The following is a 19,303-nucleotide window of genomic DNA, read 5'->3' as shown; positions in this document are numbered from 1 at the left end:
ATTTGACCTCTTCTTACGCTTGAAAACAAACAAGACTATTTAATTTAGATTTGTCGGTTCTGTTTATTCCTCTAAAAGGTTCTGACATTTGAAATATTTTCCTTTTACCTTAATGATAGCAATGAATTTTAATAAAATCTTTGTTTATGGCTTATTTAAATTCAGGAGTGATTCTGGCTACCTTATTATACACTTTTAACTCTCTAGGAATAAGTCCATCTAGAATCATGTCTAGTATTGCTCCTTTTGCATATGAGAATTTTTAATGATTTATAGGGCCAATTATTTCCCTTTTCACTGTTTCAGAGTCGGATTTTCTATTTTCAACCCCTTAAATTTTATTAAAACCACTCTGAAAACAATTCCTCCCTTATAAAATCTTTATTCACATTCTTCCATTCTACAGTCTTTTATTTCAGAGTAACATAGCAAACAAATGGAATTACCTCCCCATCCCTAGTTTCCTTGTAATTTGATAATAGAGACAACAGATAATTTATATTCTAAGAGATCTCCCATTTCAAATGATTGCCAACTACTGTTCTTAGAGGATGTATTGATAGATCACATCCTTTTGTTTCTAATACCCTTTATGCTCATTACAAAAAGTCTGAAAAGTACTTTTATGTTTCAGATACTGCTGCAATAGGACAAGAGGCAATGGGCAGAAATTGGATTCAATTTCATATTGCACCTGAATATGAGGAAGAACTTCTTTACTCTGTGGGCGACCATGCACTGGAACAGGTTACCCAGAGACATTGTGGGGTCTCTCTCACTGGAGATGTTGCATCTGGATGCAGTTCTGTGCAATGTGCTCTAGGATGACCCTACTTGAGTAGGGAGTTTGGACTAGATGACCCACTGTGGTCCCTCCTAACCTTACCCATTCTGTGATTCTGTGAAATTTATTTAACCTTGAATGTTTACCTTGTAGAATTAAATAAGAATTAATGTACCGAAGATCCATGTGGAATAGTCTATTGCAACTGGCTGTATATTGTACATATGTTCTCTTCTACAAAGATATCTGAATATAAAATGTTATTAAGAGTGAGTGAAAGAAAGCTTCTAAAAGACAAGTTTCATCAAAGAGTGAAGAACAGATCCAGCTAATAATCCCCCTATATCTCCAAGCCTGGTACTACTGACAGCTTAACTCTAGTTCTAGATACTAAAAACATTTGACAAATAAAGTTCAATCAATAAATGACTCCTGTGAGGACCACAGATAATTTATTTCCCATTTGGCAAAATGTTTTCTTTGTTATCATTGATCACATTTGGCACAACAATTCAGTCATTGGAAATACTAATTGATTCTTATCTTCTTTGAATATTCTGCTTTACCATACTAGTCAGTTGGTCAGTTACTCACTCTCACTTTTCCTTTTTTTTTTTTTCTTCAGACAGTTCTTGAGTGCTCACTAGCTTTTGAGGATGCTGATTCTAGCTTAAGTGCAGTGGGAAACATGGCAAAAATTAAATGTACTCATCAGTGTACAAAGTTAAGAAATCTTCCTTTAGACTGAAATGGTCTGAATTTTTTTCAGGGTTTATCTAGAATAACTGCTGTATATGGACAAGAAATGAATAATTATGGGTTTAGATTAATAGCTAGAACCACCTGAATGCTCTAAACTGACTAATGTCTTCCCACTTCATTACGTTATAAATTGTTCATCAGATTGACTGCTTTAAGAAAAAGGAGCAAAGGAAGAGCTGGAGCAAAAAGAAAAATATCTGCTCTTCATCTGTTTAAGAACTTGCGGTTAACTTCCTTTAGGAGGAATTTATCTTGCCTCTCAGGATGCCAATGCTTGCTCATTAGAGTCCCAGCTGTGAATATTTTGTCATAATGCCCCATCTCATATGTAATGTTAACTAGGCCCTGGATTCCACCTTAAAATCAATCAGTTTCAGATAGGGAAAAAAAAATCTAAAATAGTATATTGCATTGCACAGTTTCACCACCTGTCCAGTGGAACCACTTATCATGACTCCTCTCTGTCCGCTTTGTCAAACAGCTCCAGGACCGCAGATTGCTGCCAATGAGTGATCATTCTCCAGTGTTATCTAGCCACATAATGAGTGTGAAGCTTCCTGAGGAAGACAAAGGTAACATTCGTTTTTTTTAGTATAATAGGGAAGAAACACATAACATATTAAGCCAGTTAGGAAACAATCAAGAAATGTCTCCTGCATTCCTCTTCCAGAGGCTTCCACCGGCAGACACCCCTCCTTGCCCCCCTTCAATACAGAAAGAATATAAAACAAACAGAAACTATGTGGTAGTTTTGCCCCCTACTGATAATGGGGTTTTCAACTTTTATTTTCTAATCCATCACACAGGAATCTTCAATAAAAACACTTAGAGAAATGCAGGTACATCAGATTGTTGCTACTGTTGCTAAAAGGTTTTAATCTATTTGTGGCAGAGATTGCCTTCCTAAGTAAGTTAACAAGATGATTCTTCTAAATTGTTTCTAGCACAAAGTGTTTGTGTTTATAGTGCCAATGTTGAGCTGAATGGTTACAGGATACTACAACTCTACCAGAATCATCAGTTCCCTCATCTCCTTTATTGGTCAGATGAATTGTAAAACTGTCTAAATAAGCATCTTCTGCCTGAGATTCAAATCATGCTCTTTTTTCAACATATGGATTCCTTCTCACATTTTGTTTATATCAGTGTCTCAATGCAAGAGATCCCTTTCTGTACTTTGCATGACAGAATAACAATAATTATCAAAATATCATTGGTTTTTCTTTGGCTTTAAGTTCCTTTCATTGGGTTTTGTGACTGTATTAGAATAAAAGTTTTAGCACAAGCATTTTGCAATGTTTTAGTTTTGCTCTGCCAGTCACTGCATCACACACCTCTATTTCTTCTTCCTCAGCAGTTCTTATCAATTTGAGCATACATTTCTGAGGTGTGCAAAAATTGTGAAAGCAGGTCCCAACAGTGATGCTGAAAACAACATCTAATGGTGAGGGCCAATACAATCACAAATCACTCCAAAGAACAGGTAGGTCATGTTCTTATGAACCTTCAGATATCCAAGTTGCAGTTCATTGCTCGTATTTGGAAAGACCAAGACATCTGCAGCAAGACTTGGAGAATATTACTAGCTGTCCTATTAAGACAAAGTCCAAGATCACAGCTTTTGTGAACAAATTAGAAGAAACTCTGCTACAGATTTGGGGTCTCACTAACAAAAGGAAAAGGGAGCAGAATATAACTGTTGATGATAAAGCGATCTAAATGCTATTTATCCCCAAGCAATTTAATTTGAGGAAGCAGCAGGTGGGGTATTTTAAGTAAAGAGAAGAAAAAATTAATTCTATTGTATAATTCCTTACTAAGACTTCATTAGAATATCAGTCTCACTTCTGATTAGCTATGTTTAGAATTGTAATTTCAATGCAAAACCAGCCTACTCAGATGATAAGGGGTTTTAGAGAACAAATCTTAAAAGAGAGACTAGTGAAACAAAAGTTGGGGCAGGATATGATTATTTTCTATAAATATACTCATTTGATAAACACAATGAAAAGAAAGGACTGTCAAAACTAAATATGCTTGTACAAGATCAAAAGAACGTAAAAATTAGTTATGGATATATCTTCTCAGCTAATGAAAAGAACATTTTTACCCATTAGAAATGAAGTTCTTTTGTGGTTTTTTGAATGATGAAGTGGAGGCCTAGAACACACAAAAACTAAAGATGATATGTGAAAATATCTCCTAGAATCCTTGCAGTCACCAAAATAAAAGCAAGCAATGGTTATATTGATGTATTTCAAAACTATATATACACTTCTAATTTGAACTGCACACATGTTTAATAGATATAAATAATAGATATATTTTTATACACATACATGCATATATACATTTATTTTTATATATGTGTGTATATATATATATTTACAAGCCTAATATTTGAAGTGTTATATATCCTCTACTCACAAAAACTAAATATATTGCTTAAGCTTGTTTTATTTGGCTGTGACAGGGTACTGAAGAAACATTTACTGAGCTGCAAAGATCTAGAAATTTCTCTTGAACTGTCAAACACTCAACTAAAAAAAATCCTTAAAAATGAGATCAACTCAAAGATCAAGGTAAAGTTTCCTGTTCGCTTCGTAATTTCTCCAAGATTTGTTATATTCCTATTGACTTATTCTAGGACGCGGTCAATCTGAGCAGCACAGTAGAGCTGTTCCAGCACTTCAAATAGTTAATCCATGGAAATATTTAAGCACCTATAACACCTTTTCAGATAGTCCATTATCAGCTTCCTTCTGTATTCCTTCCTTCCTTCTGACCATTATTTCCCTTCTCTTTCACTGTTTTCTCTCAGTCAATGTCCTTCCTTGTTAAAGTCCATTGTGAATGCAATTTTAAGTACATAGCTCCTTGTATTTTTTGTGTGTTTTATTATTGTTTGTTTAATCAAAGCTATTTCACAGCTATTTGACAGAAAATGTGAGTTTTAATCCCCTTACACCAATGGATATTTTTACATTTTTTCAATCATTCCAAATACGATTAAGATCAGGTCTGGTTTTCCTATGTACTCTTAATGTGAAACTAGACAGCCTGAAAGAGTTTGATTATGGCAGAAGTGTGTACACCCATTCAGCTAAGTTCTGCCCCCACAAGTGTATGACTGACTGAAACAAAAAAAATTTCTCTGCTATACAAGTACACACGGAAATCTGGGAACATCAACCAACATAAGGGCCATAGCATGAAACTGAAACTGCCAGCCTGTCCAATGTCCGGGCCATAAATGTCTGCTCAACTGCCAAAATATATCAAACTGTCAATATGCCAATGAGAACCAGAATAAATTGTTAAAGTGTGAGCTTCAGGGTCTCGTCCCCCAAAGCAAAAGGTGTCTGCAGAGAAGTTTAGCCCTGTCTACATCAGCTTCAGTAATCTGGGCAAGGACTTTTTATTTTGAGGACAAACCTCAACATCCATCTCAGATGCATTTAACTTGAGTGTTAAATTTTGTGTCTTTCAGAGAGAAACTTTACTCTCCATCTTAAATATATGTTCATTCAGTTCAAAGATCTTCTAAGTCATCTGAATGAGAATCATTTCCCATCAATCAAGTTTATTTTCCTTATTATTTATGAAACTGTAATCCTCTTAATGTCTCGTTGCTCAGAAAATCTCTGGTAACAGGCACAGAATTTTCAATTTTAAAATATTTGGAAAAATACACAGATATTAATGAAGAATGAGGAGAGATAAAAACTTATTATTTAACATTAAGCATCCAAGAGCTCTTGCATAAACATGAAACATGGCAGCCCAGAGAAACTTTCCAGCAGTGTCAGTTTTGGCATGAATGGACTTCATGGAATGGGTTATCACGGACTTGCCTTGTAGCAGTGAAGTTGTTGCTCACCACGGTGAAGAAATGAGGAACAAAAGGAAGAAGAAATCTTCCATGCAACAGAAGAGCTCATGTGACAAAAGAGAGGACAAGATGTAGCCAGTGATAAGTACAGCTTCACTGATAACTGGTGGCGTGCTCTCTGTCTCAGGAGAGGAGTGAACAGACAAAAAGAAGCCTTTTGATTTTCCTAATGTGCTATATGAATGTTTTGCTGTTGTTCTGACCAGCAGCAAGACAGACTGGCAATACTGCCTTACTGAGTATATGGTTCCCTGTTGAGCTATGGGAAATGGCCACCAAAAAAGTAAGAAGCGACTTGATCATGCTGTGTTTGGGCTGACTGAATGGTAACAGATACTAAACTGGGTCCTAAGAGAGCTTTAATATACTCTGAACCCAGCATATTTTGATAATAACCTCTCCATTATATTAGTCATTAAGGAAACTTGAAAATACCAGTTCACAAACTAAACAGAATGACCCTTCTCCATTCCAGACTTTTGCTACAATTAGAGTAATTTATTTTGGGGAACTGCCAGGAAAAGATAGAGTGGGGGTAGAATTCTGAAAGAAAAGCAGCAACAATTAGATCACTTCTGTCCCTCTTTACTGGGTGGGTCCTCTGAATGTCAGCCTCATTATTCTGGATGTCAATTCCAGGCAGCAGCTCCTAAATGCCGTTCCAAATGGTGGCCTAAATGGCAGTCCCTGTTGTACATTCTTTCTCCAGTAATAGTGGCAGGCTTTTGGGAATGTCTTTTAGTTCATAATAAATTTCAGGAGCGCTAGCCTGAGAACAATGTTTGAGGCTTATGCCAACACAGACTGGCAGATAAATACTTCGAATACACAATTTCATTATCGCTTCTGAAAATCCATAGCCTGCAAGGCTTGTTTGCTGGTGGGGAAAAGCCCAGATTTTCTGAGGTAACAAGGATGACTTACATAAAATTTATATAATCTCGGTGTATCAAAAGCCCCACGTGGCTCTGTTCACTCTAGGCCCCTCACAAACATGAAAGAAAGCATCTTCATTGTGGTTGCATAAAAGAAAGAATCCTTCTGTGAGGTCAGCTGCGTTCCAAAACATGGACAAATTAAGTGAACAGACAACAAATCTGTAGCAGTGCCAGGAAATCGTGTTGTAATTCTCAGTCCACAGCCACAACCACAAGAGTAATCTCCTTCTACGTTTCTGGTAGCAAAATGGGAAGGGGGAGAGGCACAAAGTCACTCACAGAGAACTTCCTTGTTTAACATGGATTTCATCATGCATGGAAGCAAACATTCCATTTTCTTATGTAGATTGTGGAAGACTGTTGAACTGAGCTTGCAACAAAACACTGATGCAACACGTAAAGCTGGGCTGCTTGAAACTGGAGATCCAGACTTCAGGCTGATTCAATATGTGGACTGCTCCTCACTAGCAGATGTGTCTCAAGCGCTAACAAATTTTCCTGCATCTCATTTGCTTGGAGGGACAGCCGGTACCTTCAGCTGCTGGAGGCTGATCCATGGCTGTAAAACTAACTTTTAGTCTGGCGAAAGGGCAAACCCTTCCTGAAGCTATTCTTTCTGTTAGCCTAGTTAAAAAAGGTGGCTAAGCAGACACACTGTGTCATGGGCACTTCACAGCGGCCAGATCTGCCTCTTCAGTGCTGGATGGTGCCAAAATCCATCCAGTTCCATCTCTGTCTTCAAGCATGGCTGCTGTAGTAGAGGAGCTTGCAAGATGAAGGCAGAATATTCAGTTGCATTGCTCCTGATCACAATATTCCTGGCAAGTTCAGGGCAAGTTTGCCATTGTTTGTCTGGGAGAAGTCCAAGTACATGGCTAGTTTTACTCTCTTTAGATCACTGTTGCTTTCCTGCTCGGAAGTATTTTAATTAAATACATTTGAAAAATATTAAAACATCAAAGAGGATACTTTCTTTGTGTTTACATTTTTATGAAGTCCAACTACCACAGAGGTCTAAAAGACTCCCCAGAGAACACATGAGGTGAGCCGCATCTTCCAGTTTGCTTCACTTGCTTCACTTGCCAAGGCAGATGCGAGCCCAAGCCCCAACATTTTCACCCAGCATCACTATCGTGCTGTCAGACTATGGCTAAAGGAAGGAGCCACACCAGGTTACTGCCCTGGCGGTGCTCTCCACCTCTTCTACAGGGTGGAAAAGTGAGAAGGCTTCCCCTGTCCCTATCCTCCATACAGGCAGAGATAAACACCAGTGAATGCATACATTAGCAAGTTCCAGCCTCTGCTCATGATCTCCCACATTTCTGCAGGGGTATTCTACATTCCCCAAATGCTGGTGACAAAGTGGAGGACTCCCTGCAGTGATTGATTTCTTTGCTATGGCTCAGAACATGGCTTCAGTGTTCTGTGCAGCATTACATTTTTCAGTGGTGCAATTTTGTTTTAAGAGTTTTCTTGAGAAGCAGTGTAGAATAGAACATTTAAACTGGTATTTCATTATCCAGTGTCTCCATTAACTACACCCTTAAGCACATGCTGTGCTGTGGATGACTAATCTGTGTCTCCCTGCTAACAATAAGAAGCACCCTGAAGTCAGGAAACCTTCTGGTTGCTTTGGGCTCCAAGGGCAGGCTCCTTGAATGACTGAATGGCTCTGTGACTGGGTCATCTTTGTGTAATAAAGGTCCTAAAAAATGTAATTGTGCCCTTAAAGCCACAAAGAACAGGAAATAACTGAGTGGTGAATGTGGCAGTGGAATTGCCTGCATCATCTAAATCTGGCTGTGTCTGGCATTCCAGCAAGATGGCTTTGTTATGTAGGCTGCCAGAATGAAGCTGTGGAACCTTATTAAAAAAAAAAAAGAAGAAAAAAAGGGGAGCCTTTTTTTTCTGGGTGGACATTTATTTCTGGTTTGGCATTAGTCAACAGATTAGCATTGGTAAAATGAAGGTATAGAAACAGCCTTGTTTACTAAAGAAAGGAAGGGGTGAAGGAAGACCTGAGTTATCACCTCTGACTCACCAGGTAAACGAAGTGTTTATTGTCTAAAGTTCATGTGCACCTCCAGCTTCATTTCTATTCTTCCCATCATCTCCTCTTTGGATCATGTGATACCCCTGCAGATGGGGGACATTTTGTATTCTTTTGCACTTACTTAGGAATAAGACTTCTCCCTACAAACAGCCACAAAGTCTATGACTCTTTCCCTCTAGAAAATTTAAAAACGAAAAGGACAAAAAATTGGTTAGAAGTGAGTCAAAGCAAATGCAAACACGAAGTAATACTCTTAAATATGTAATCACACAGTGTTTTGAAATCAAAACTTTGGTATTTTAGGGACGGCTACAGTAGTCATTGAAAGGAACAAAAAAGGTGTCTCATAAAGGGAGGAATAAATGTCCACATGTGTTTCAGTCATTTAAGTGACAGTCTCCTAAAACAAAAAGAAGTTTTTCGGGAGTTGAAATTTTGGTGAGTTCCAGATGAAAATGAAATTTACCTGGAAGGTGCCGCTATGCCAAAGGAAGTCAGCATGACTTATCAAACCTGGTGTGAGTATTGCTATGTTTAAGTGCCATTTCAAAAGATTCATTGGCTATGTAGGCTTTTACTATCAGCATATTTATTTCACCTCCTAAATGAAATCCAATTTGAAGCTATTAATATTAATGTGCTGAGATAATTCTGATGATGAATTAATAAAACACTTGGCCTCTCAATATGCTGTTTGCTCTTACCATTTAATGATGCTCTTAACTGGAAAAAGGAAGAGATAGAGCAGACTCCAGCAGGAGCCTGAAAATTAGAAACCACTTCATTGTTTTTAGCTTGCTGCTTTAATGACAATCAATGGCATTGATTTTGGACTAGAAAAGTATTTACTAAATCTTTACCTTGTGCTACAATCCCTATTTAGATTCCTTAAGCATAATCTGTATGTAACGCCTGCTTAAAGTACTTCAACTATTTGATGAAAATAAAATTAAAAATATGTAATGCATTTCTGTAATTTGTTAGAGATTTGGCCCTATTTCTTATGTTAGTCATAAATATTGGGGTTTATGCAAAATAATTGTCTTGCCACTGAAAGCACATCTGTACTTTAGAAAAATGAGATTACATCAACAGTCTCATTCCTTTACAAGAGTAATTTCAGTTCACTGAACATTTTAGTACAGATAAGGCTAATTCAGCTACCTTATTATGCTAGAATAGATTTCCATTTGAAGAGCTGAATTCAGCCAATGTACATGAGTCTTATATTAGTCAACACAGAAAGCACACCATAACAAAAGAAAAAATCTAAATAATAAAATATTTCCACAGACAAGTAATGTAAAACATATGTGTAAACATATATACTGTCATATTCATAATTTATATCATTTTTATATAAATTTATATTAAATATGGAAAGCATTTAATTCTAAGCTCACATAAAATTCATTATGGTTAAAATGTAAAAACTTCATGCTAGTAGTTTTTACTTTTTACCTAAAAAAGAATAAAAAAAGTCTAATTATGTGATTTCCAGCAATTATAATTTCATCTAAAATTTTGAAAACCTGTCTAAGAGGTGGCTTGTAGAACTCATGCAATCTAATTTTCAAAGTGAAGCGTATTTTAGAAATTCTAGGAGGGTGGCAAGCTTAGAAGTGCATTCCCAATACGCTTCATGCCTGCAGTTTTAATTCCAGCCAAATTGTGTCTCTGAAACAGGTCATATGATACAGACTCTTTAACCTTAACTGCATTGTAGGAGTATGAAAAAAATTTAGGAGACCAAGAAGTACTAACTGTAGCATATTATTCCTAAAATTTATATTATTAATAATTAAGTTTCTGAAACAAAAAAGTAGAACAAATTACCCCCAAACTGCTTCTTCAAAGAGAAAACAAAGGGAAGAAATTTTCAGTTGTTCTTCATCCAATTATAAAGAATTCAGTGTGGTAAAAGCTCTGAGTGAATCTAGAGAAAGTTTGCTGACATGGAAGAGAATAAAATTATGCTAATTGAGAATCAGATTTTATTTTTATTATTTGTGGCAGGGTAACAGCAAGTGGATTTAGTTGGTAAGGGAGATGGATGGTGTCATAGAGTACCAGTCATGCACCAGTTTTCTTTTGGCACTGCTTCTTTTGAGCAGGCCTGGAAGGAAAAGGTTTGTAGTTAGGCTTACTGCAACCTACATTTCATAAAATTTACCCTCTGCTCCTATGTCTGAGTGAAAAATAGGCAATGCAGGTCAACAGGCCCTGAATGGCCACACTACAACCCAGCCAGGGGATTCCTCTTTTCCTCTTTTTTTTATTCTATTTCCATTTTCCCCTGCATAGATGAGATTATTAATTTTTTTCATAATTTCTAACAACATAAAAAGACAGACCAAATATTTACCTTCCTACATGTCTTTGACCACTGTTCTGATGATCATGATCAACTATCCTGTGTCCTTGATTTTGTGCAGTTCAGATAGACTGTCAAAATCAGAGTTGTTTTGTTATTGCCTGTGTTATTCAGAACTAACATCATGACATGCAAATCATCTTGAATAAATGATCAGTGACTCTTAATATTGTCAATTTTTCTTGGAATGTTTTCATGACCAGACTTTGTGTGAAAATTCTGACCTCTGAGAGAAAAAGTTGTAGAATCATAAAACATTTTGGGTTGAACTGACCTTTAATTGCCATCCAGTCCAGCTTTCCTGAAGTGAGCAGGGACACCTTCCATAGACCAGGTTGTTTGAAGCCCTGTCCAACCTGACCTTGAATTTCTCTGAGGCTGGAGCATCCACCACCTCTCTGGTCAAGCTGTGCCAGTGTTCACCACCCACCCCATGTAAATTCCTTAAATCTAACCTAACTCAGTGAGAGGAATCTGAACTCCTTTACTTCAAAGGTATTTCTCAGAGACCAATTTAAAAGGCTGCTTTATGCTCTTCTTTCTACTACAAAATCTTACATTTCTTAAAATCAGTTAATTTGGTGAAAAAGGACTGATTTAAAATATAAAAATGTATTTTAAAATGTCAGTAGTCTTTTAAAATACTATTCAATTTTGGTAGCCTAAAACATTGTTTTACTTCACCTGCTATTTATTTTCTTAAGTAGCTGCAGGGATGTTTCCTAATTAGATAACCTAGAGCTAAACACTGGGAGTTTCTAAGTCTTAAGAATCTTTAACTTTTGATAAAGCAAGAGCAGAGAGTCCCTCAAAGGACAGGTCAGTGCTTATATAACATTGTGTGAGAATCAGTTTTTGTCTTGTTTTTCGTAGACATAATTTGATGTTTTACAATAGAAAAAAAGTGTAAGCACATCCCAGCATATCACTTCTATCACTGGTGTGTATAAAACGCTTCCCCTATGCTTTTAAGGTGATGAAAAGGACAACTACCTTGTGTCTAAATCAGAAGAGCTTGATATGATGTCAAAGCCTTTGGCTAAACATAGATTGACTTAATTCTTTCAATAATGAACTTTGGTCCAGAGCATTTAACAACCACAAGAGGAGAAACCCAATATAAAAGAGAAAATCTCCTCATTCAGGTTATCTTGCCTCTGCTGCAGGCAAAACATAGAAATATTTTTTTTAATCGAGATTCTCTGCAGCAGCCCGTTCCAAATGCCAGTATCCATCACTGATGACTGGATCAATAGCTCTGTTTTGGCCCCAGTCTCCTACGAGAGATGGCATGCCATCAGTGACAGACAAATATCACAGTTAAGCAAAGTATCCAGCCAGACCTAGTAACATTTTTATTGATTTTTGTTGTGCAAATAATGTCTTTTTGGGCTGAATAAATGGCTTTGAGCCAAACAGTCATTGTTTATGATTCCAAAATGCAATAAAGGGACAGGAAATATATTATAGCCTATGTCTCAAGGCACACAACATAATCATCCTTTGGTGGTGAAAAACTATCCAGCTGAAACCATGAGTGCATATTTATCCATGCTTAAAGGTACCTGTAGGACTTGCAAATCTTACACAAAATGTCCTGTTAGGAAACAGATGGTATTGCCCTTTAACCTATTGAATAAGTACTAGAAAACCAAGCAAAAAATAAGCACTATATTTCTTCAATCAATACAAAGAAAACACTTTATTATTTTCCCTTCAAATGAAATATCAAACTTGCCAAAATGGTATTAGGATGCTATGAAAAAGGGACAGACCAGAAAGTACCTGGAGAGTTTTTCAAATGCTACAAAATTACATTGATAGTTGCCCAGCAACAATATTTTTGGTTCTGTCTTTAAAAAACCAATCTATTTTATTTCCCTAATATAGTTATTATTCAATAACTTAAGCTAACAATAAAAGCAAAAAAAGAGTCTCTTTATTGTTATATCTGCACATTAAATTGCAAACATTTTCTTCTGGGTATATGTTTAACATATCCGGTGGATTTAATGAGAAATCTCACTTAGTCCCAGCAAGTGTACAGTGACCAGATTTTCTAGACATTCAGTTGTCATTCTCTCTTAATGATAATGTCAAATTATCAGCACAAATTATTAGCAGTGAAGGTCTGAGAAAAGAACTATTCCTTTAACTGCCACGCTCTATACAAGGAAATGTTTTTAACACGTTTGCTGCTTCCAATTAGCTAGGAATAAGCTGTATTAGCTTGTATTATTTCAAGGTTGATAAAACTATTTTGCCCCTCATTGCACAATCCTGTATTTTCATGGAAAATATAAATGATTCAGATGCTTTTCAGAAAAATCCAAGAATATTTATCCTCATCTCAGAAAAGTCCATTCATCTGTAGGAAAATGCTACAGTAATCAAATGCTACCTAAATCCCATCTCTCTCCTACATCTTTAAATTTCAAGTTTTACTAACTCTCTCATGACAGCCTTAAATATACTTTTTGAAGGTATTTGGACTGTAAGATAAAAGCTGTTCTAAAAAAATTATACCTAAAATCAGGGGTTTGATTTCAATAAAGTAATATTTCAGAAATAAATTGCAAAAAAGGGCAGTGGATGTCAACAGGAAACTCTAAAAGGAAATATGACTGTAATAGCTTATATTTGTTAATGGCCTTATTATGTCTGCTGTAAAACAAAACTTCTGATAAGCTTCTCAAAAAGCCTATTGCAAATTTTTTTTATATTCTTCAACAGAAGTAAATATTCCCTTTGAATTACACAAAATTATTGCAACAAACCTCCAATCATACATCTCTGCTGTTTGTCTTTTTGAAGACTTTATTCAACTTTAATCAAAATGTCATTGAATTTTCCCAAAGTTTTGGGGTGATTTAAGATTTAAGATTTTTCTTTTATTGTTCTTTAAAATAAATTTCCCAAATTCTCACCCCTTGTTCTTTGAATACCTTCCTTCTGCAACAAGTACACTGACGCATGAGTGACCCAAGTCTTCCTGAATCCACTGGTTTAGCCATGGCAATTGATCTTTGCTCCTAGAAAGGGAATAACAAATCAGTAGGAAACCCCTATGAAGTGTAATTCATATGGTCTATTTTCAAATATCTCTCTGAGCAGGAGACAGTCCTCTGACAGTGTCTGTTCCTTTCTGTTGACCACAAGGGTAGCCCAGAATTACTGGCTTAGACTTAGATATCTCTTCTATTTCTAGATAAACAAGTTCAGTGAAACAAATCTCAGCTTTGGTCATTCAGACCATTTCAGGCTCTCAATCCTGGATGGATGATGCTCTCTGTGACCTTTAGAGCTGAACTGGACAGGATTTCAGGCATAGGGGTTCTTTATATTTTCAACTTCCATCCAGCCTGACAAGTCTGCTTAGTAATTTGTGAGTCTTGATTTCATTTTAACCCAGAAAACTGGTACTTAATGTCAGAATTTTTGGTTTCAGATGTTCAGATATTTTGTTGAATTTGGCCTAGACATCTGTTTGGGCTGAAATCAGTAGAAGTAATTTGACCTGCATATTGTACTGAGAACGTGCACACGTCTTTCTTTTCTGAGCTTAGAGGGTTTCAGGGCACTTTATTTTAAATTTTAAACTCAATGTAAATCAGCAGTATTAAACCACGAGGTATGAAGCTGCTGGCACACACTTCAGTGCACGATCAGCCAGGTTACCCATTAGTTCTCTGGAGTAGGTAGCCCTGGTAAACTCAGCCCCGTGGTGTCTCATTCCGGGGCTGGAGGAGCAGGCCGACGTAAAACCCAGGATGGGTATTAAGAGATCTGTAACTGCTCCTCCTGCAGACCTCAGGAACATATGTTCACATGCTTGACACAAAACGTCTGTGCCAATAAAACCCTGCCCATTGTCATGCTAAGGAAATTCAACCCTCCCTGCAGACTAAGCCCTGTCTGTGTCAGCTGGCCAGGCACATCTTCTCCTGGGGGAGTTGAATCCCGCCAACTGAGAACATGGTTTCCAGAGGGCAAATAAATAGGCTGTAACAGGATAGCATGTGAAATCTTCCTGCAAAGACTAGTCACCTGGGTGTTATGAACTGTGATGTGAAGATACTAGAGTGAATGTTGTTAAGAGTATGAAATCATCTTCTTTGATGAGGCTAAAAATAATGGAGTAAAAATGGTTTATTCATAATCTTCTTATTACAGATTCTGTTTTCTCTTTAGGTAAGAATGTACATCCACTGCTCTCATTTCAAGAGTACAATTTAGAGCAGGTTTTTTTAATAGCAATCACAGAAAGGTAAAAACAAAAATGCTTTATTGTCTGGCTTTTAAAGACAATGACAGCTGCAGCCAGACTGATCTCATCACCCCATTGGCAATATTTTTATAGCAGTTAGAGTAATGGTAAGACAGAGACTCTCACACTTGAATTTATCCAACTGTTTTCTTTTCTGATCCTTCTCAGGTGATATGTAATTTTCTGATCTGTTGTTCACATGAAATTTTCTATGCAAAGTCTATCCATAGCTAAATTACTGGGAGTGTTTTCCTGACATTTGGAGGTGTGAATTATGGCCTTGCATTGAACTTTTCTTCTTGGACAGAGAGAAAGACTGATGGGGAGAAAGGGTGGGCTTAGGTATGTGCAAACATGATGCCTGCTCAGATGCATTTACCCAACACAGGCCTGGATATGGAGCATAAGATTTGCATGAGAAAGGCTTCCTGGAGGAAACAGCATGAGCCAGTGGACAGGCTCCTGACAAAGACGTCCAGATGTCTTGTGATCTATCTCCAGTTTTCTCTACATTGCTATGTGATCTTGGAAAAGCTGCTTTCCCTGTGTGTCTTAATTTCACAATCAGAAAATGGATAGAGGAGCTCCTAACCTACAATGTGATTTCAAATATTTCTGAAATGCCCATTTCCAGCAATTACAATGCCCACAAATCTAACTCACTAATAGTAATAACAAGTTTAAGAAGGAACAAAGGGTCACCCATTACATGTTTGGGAGGCAAATCTCCAGCTTGATGACCTCTTGTTTTCTCTTTTCAGCAACTCCTCTTTGCTTTTTTCTATTTAACTGAATATACTTGATACAGGAATTTTTCTCATTACCACAAACACTAACAACAGATTTTAAAACACTGTATGAGGAAGAGGAGGAAAGTGAGATTTCTATGTCATGCACTGTGATTTTTTCTTCAGAACTTCTGAATAAGTTTGTCTTTGAAAAATACGAGATTTAGGCAATATTTCAGCCTAAACACACTGCAGCAGTTTTTATTAAAAGGAACAACCTCTGTAAGGCACCATGGACTGAAACACAGTAGCTCACAACTGTGCCTCCTCTATTTCCTCTGTATTATAAGAAAGATGTGATTATAGTGTATGTAAGCATACGAAAACAATCATACAGCGCACATCACAAACAAAGGACACAAACCAGAGGAAGAGAAATGAAGCAGCAGCAATATCAGTTATTAGTGCACAGTTTTTGGAATGTCTCTGGCCTACTGAGGTGCAATAAGGCCCACAGGGTTTTGTGTCTTCAGTGATACAGCCGGTAGAATCGATCAACTTTTGCTGGGCTGAATAGATCCAATATGAGCTACAGGTTCATAGCCTGTAAACTGCATGGTTTCTCCAAGGATTAGGACATTTCAGGGACTTTTAAAGTTCAGTTGAGGGAGTCCTGAACTTTACAAGGAAACCATCTCAGTGACTTTGGTTTCTTCTGATGCTCAGGGAAAGAGACTTAATTAGAGCAGCAATACACGCACATTCTTGTGTATGAGGGAGAGTTCCATCTCCACACTTCTTAACTATTTAAGCCATGCTGAAGTACTCAGTCATTTGATCTCAGTATCATCTGGGGACCAGCTGTCCTGCCAGCTCTCCCACTCCCCATGTGGTCTCTGCACCCCATATGTTTCCGGCCCTTTTTCCCACATGCCTTGATCTCCCTGTATCTACCAGATAACCAGATTTCAGTATCCTTGCTTACCTTACAAGTTATATGGGCATGGTACAAATGGTGGTTTGCACCTCCGTTTTATCCTTAGCAGGTAGCTGGCCAAGCTTGGTGCCAGTTTTCTGTGGTGATACAGCAAAAATAGCCTTTCTGGATTGTTCCTGTGGTATTTGATAAAATAAATCAAAAATGCAAAAGATGAAAAAAATCAGATAGAGAATTTTTTGATCATCCTGATAATATACTTATTGGTAGAAAGAGATTGGAGAAGATATGGTCTTTGAGGGCCAGTGACTCTTTCCAAAAATAGCCTGCTGACAGAGGAAGCTTGGTCACCAGACAGAGTCAGTTCTTTATCTCTTTCTCTCTTTTTTTCTTCTTCAGTAATGTTGAAGTCTATGCAGGTGTTACAACCACTCTCTGCTGTTGGAATCCAGTCTTCATTATAATCTTAATATGATAATATATAATTCAATATGATTTTTTATCTGATTCTGTTTAACTTTAGACACACTTCTCTATTTTACTATCCTTTCTCAAAGGCTTTATGATAATTTAAGATTTATCTAGCAATATAAACTATGGTTTACTGTTTCCAAACACTTCTTGTACTCTGTCATATTTTTAAAATTGCATTTTATACATCCTTTAATCAATCATAAGTATATATGTCTTCATTATGAGCCAAACATCACTTTGAGTTGATTACACTTAAGGTAGAAACAAAGCTCATACTACCTAGTTCCCTTCTGAGCTCTGACTAGCTCATCTTGAGAGGCAGAAAAAATAATGTTTTGCAAGGATAACACTCCATTGGTTTCTCAGCAGCATTTCTTAATGAAGAACAGCTATTCGCAAAATACTTCCAAAAATACACATGACATGTGAGTTATTTCTGCACGGTCTTTTTTACTTGCAGATAGGCATATTCTCTCTTTATATCAATCTAATGTTAGTGCATGACCACACTTTTCAACCTGGAATTTTGCCTTGAGCTGAGAAAGTTATAGCAACCCTAGTAAGCAACCACCTTCATGAGCGAAATTCTTTAAAAAATTTGTTATTATAGCCAATATCTGAAAAACGTTTCTGGCACCATGTAACTCTACCATTCAGGATTAGATCCTGAGATAGTAAGGCATCAAAAAGATTCATAATTTCAAGCATGGCAGAGGTCCACTTACTTCAATGTACTGGTGCCTCTTTTCAGATTGAGGCTTGTAGCCTCACATAAATAACTAAAGCAGATCCAGGCTAAAAATCTCACAGTGAAACTGAGGGAGAGAAATGTTGATCTCAGAGTTTTGCACAAATTTGATGAGGCTTTTGGGACATGAGGATAGTCAAGCATTGCAACAGGTTGTCAAGAGAGGCCAATCCGTTTCCATCTATGGAGGATTTCAACACCAAAGTGGATGAAACTCTGAGAAACTTAGTCTAACCTTGTAGAATACCATGCTTTGATCAAGGGATTGTACAGTTGACCTGACTAACACAATTACAACCTTACAACACATTATCCCTATGGCCTTATGAACATAAGGATAAAAACATTCAAAAATCAAACCATAAATTGCATTAATTTACCAGTGGTTTTAATTCTCACATGCAATAATTTTACCTTATTTTTAAAAAATACATGGAAAGGAACCATGTATAAGATAAACCTAATACATTTGGGTCCCAACTGATAGCATTTTTTTGCCCGATGGTTCTCTGTCATCTACTTTATGATTATTTCTAATAAGCATAATGTTTTCAAAAACACAAATCAATTGGAAGGCATGATCAGTGTCTGCAGTCCCTGATTATGGTCATATCAGTATAACAAAGGAACACAAGAATATGATCTTTATATTAGACATATGGGAACAAACAAAAGTTGTCTAAAGGTATTTCAGCAGCATATAGCTGGAGGTGTATCTGAAGAGGTTTTCTAAATGGGTTTCTCTGACTGTGCTCCTTCACTTATGTAAATACTGAGAGGCGATGCTTGTTCATGTAGCAAAATCCTTTCCTAGTTCCTTTGTTTCTTGGTAGTAACATAAGTAAAATGGCAGAAAATATAATTTTTCAGAACAGAAAAGGACTTAAGCACTGAGAGGAACTTGAAAAAAATTTAAAAGCACTTTACAAAACTATTGCAATGATATTGTCATAGTAACCTATTCCTCCTGGACTGTGATTATAGGAATCAGGGAGCGAGCAAAGCAGTCGTGAGGATTTTTCTGGGTTATCTGGCTTTGAAAGGATCATGTTCAAACCCTGAAAAGATAAAAGAGAGACTATGCAGAATGTAAGCTGGACCGTTAAACATTTCCATATGACAAACTCCTCTCCTGAGATCTGACCTGCCTGTAGATTCCCCAGTTTGCAGATCTAAAGGAACCAGGCCCACCCGCGCCTGCTCTAAAGAGAAGAAGCTGGGCCTGACTAGCTTTTGAAAACTACTTTAAAATTCTTGCCAGAAAATACCTCAATAAAAAGGAAGATATATCCATAAAGCATTCAAAAGAAAATCCCATGAACCAGGATTTTTAGAAAGTAACTCGT

The sequence above is a fragment of the Serinus canaria genome, chromosome 2, assembly GCF_022539315.1.
Source record: "Serinus canaria isolate serCan28SL12 chromosome 2, serCan2020, whole genome shotgun sequence".
Classification (NCBI taxonomy): domain Eukaryota; kingdom Metazoa; phylum Chordata; class Aves; order Passeriformes; family Fringillidae; genus Serinus; species Serinus canaria.
Note: the sequence above shows the minus strand (reverse complement) of the source record.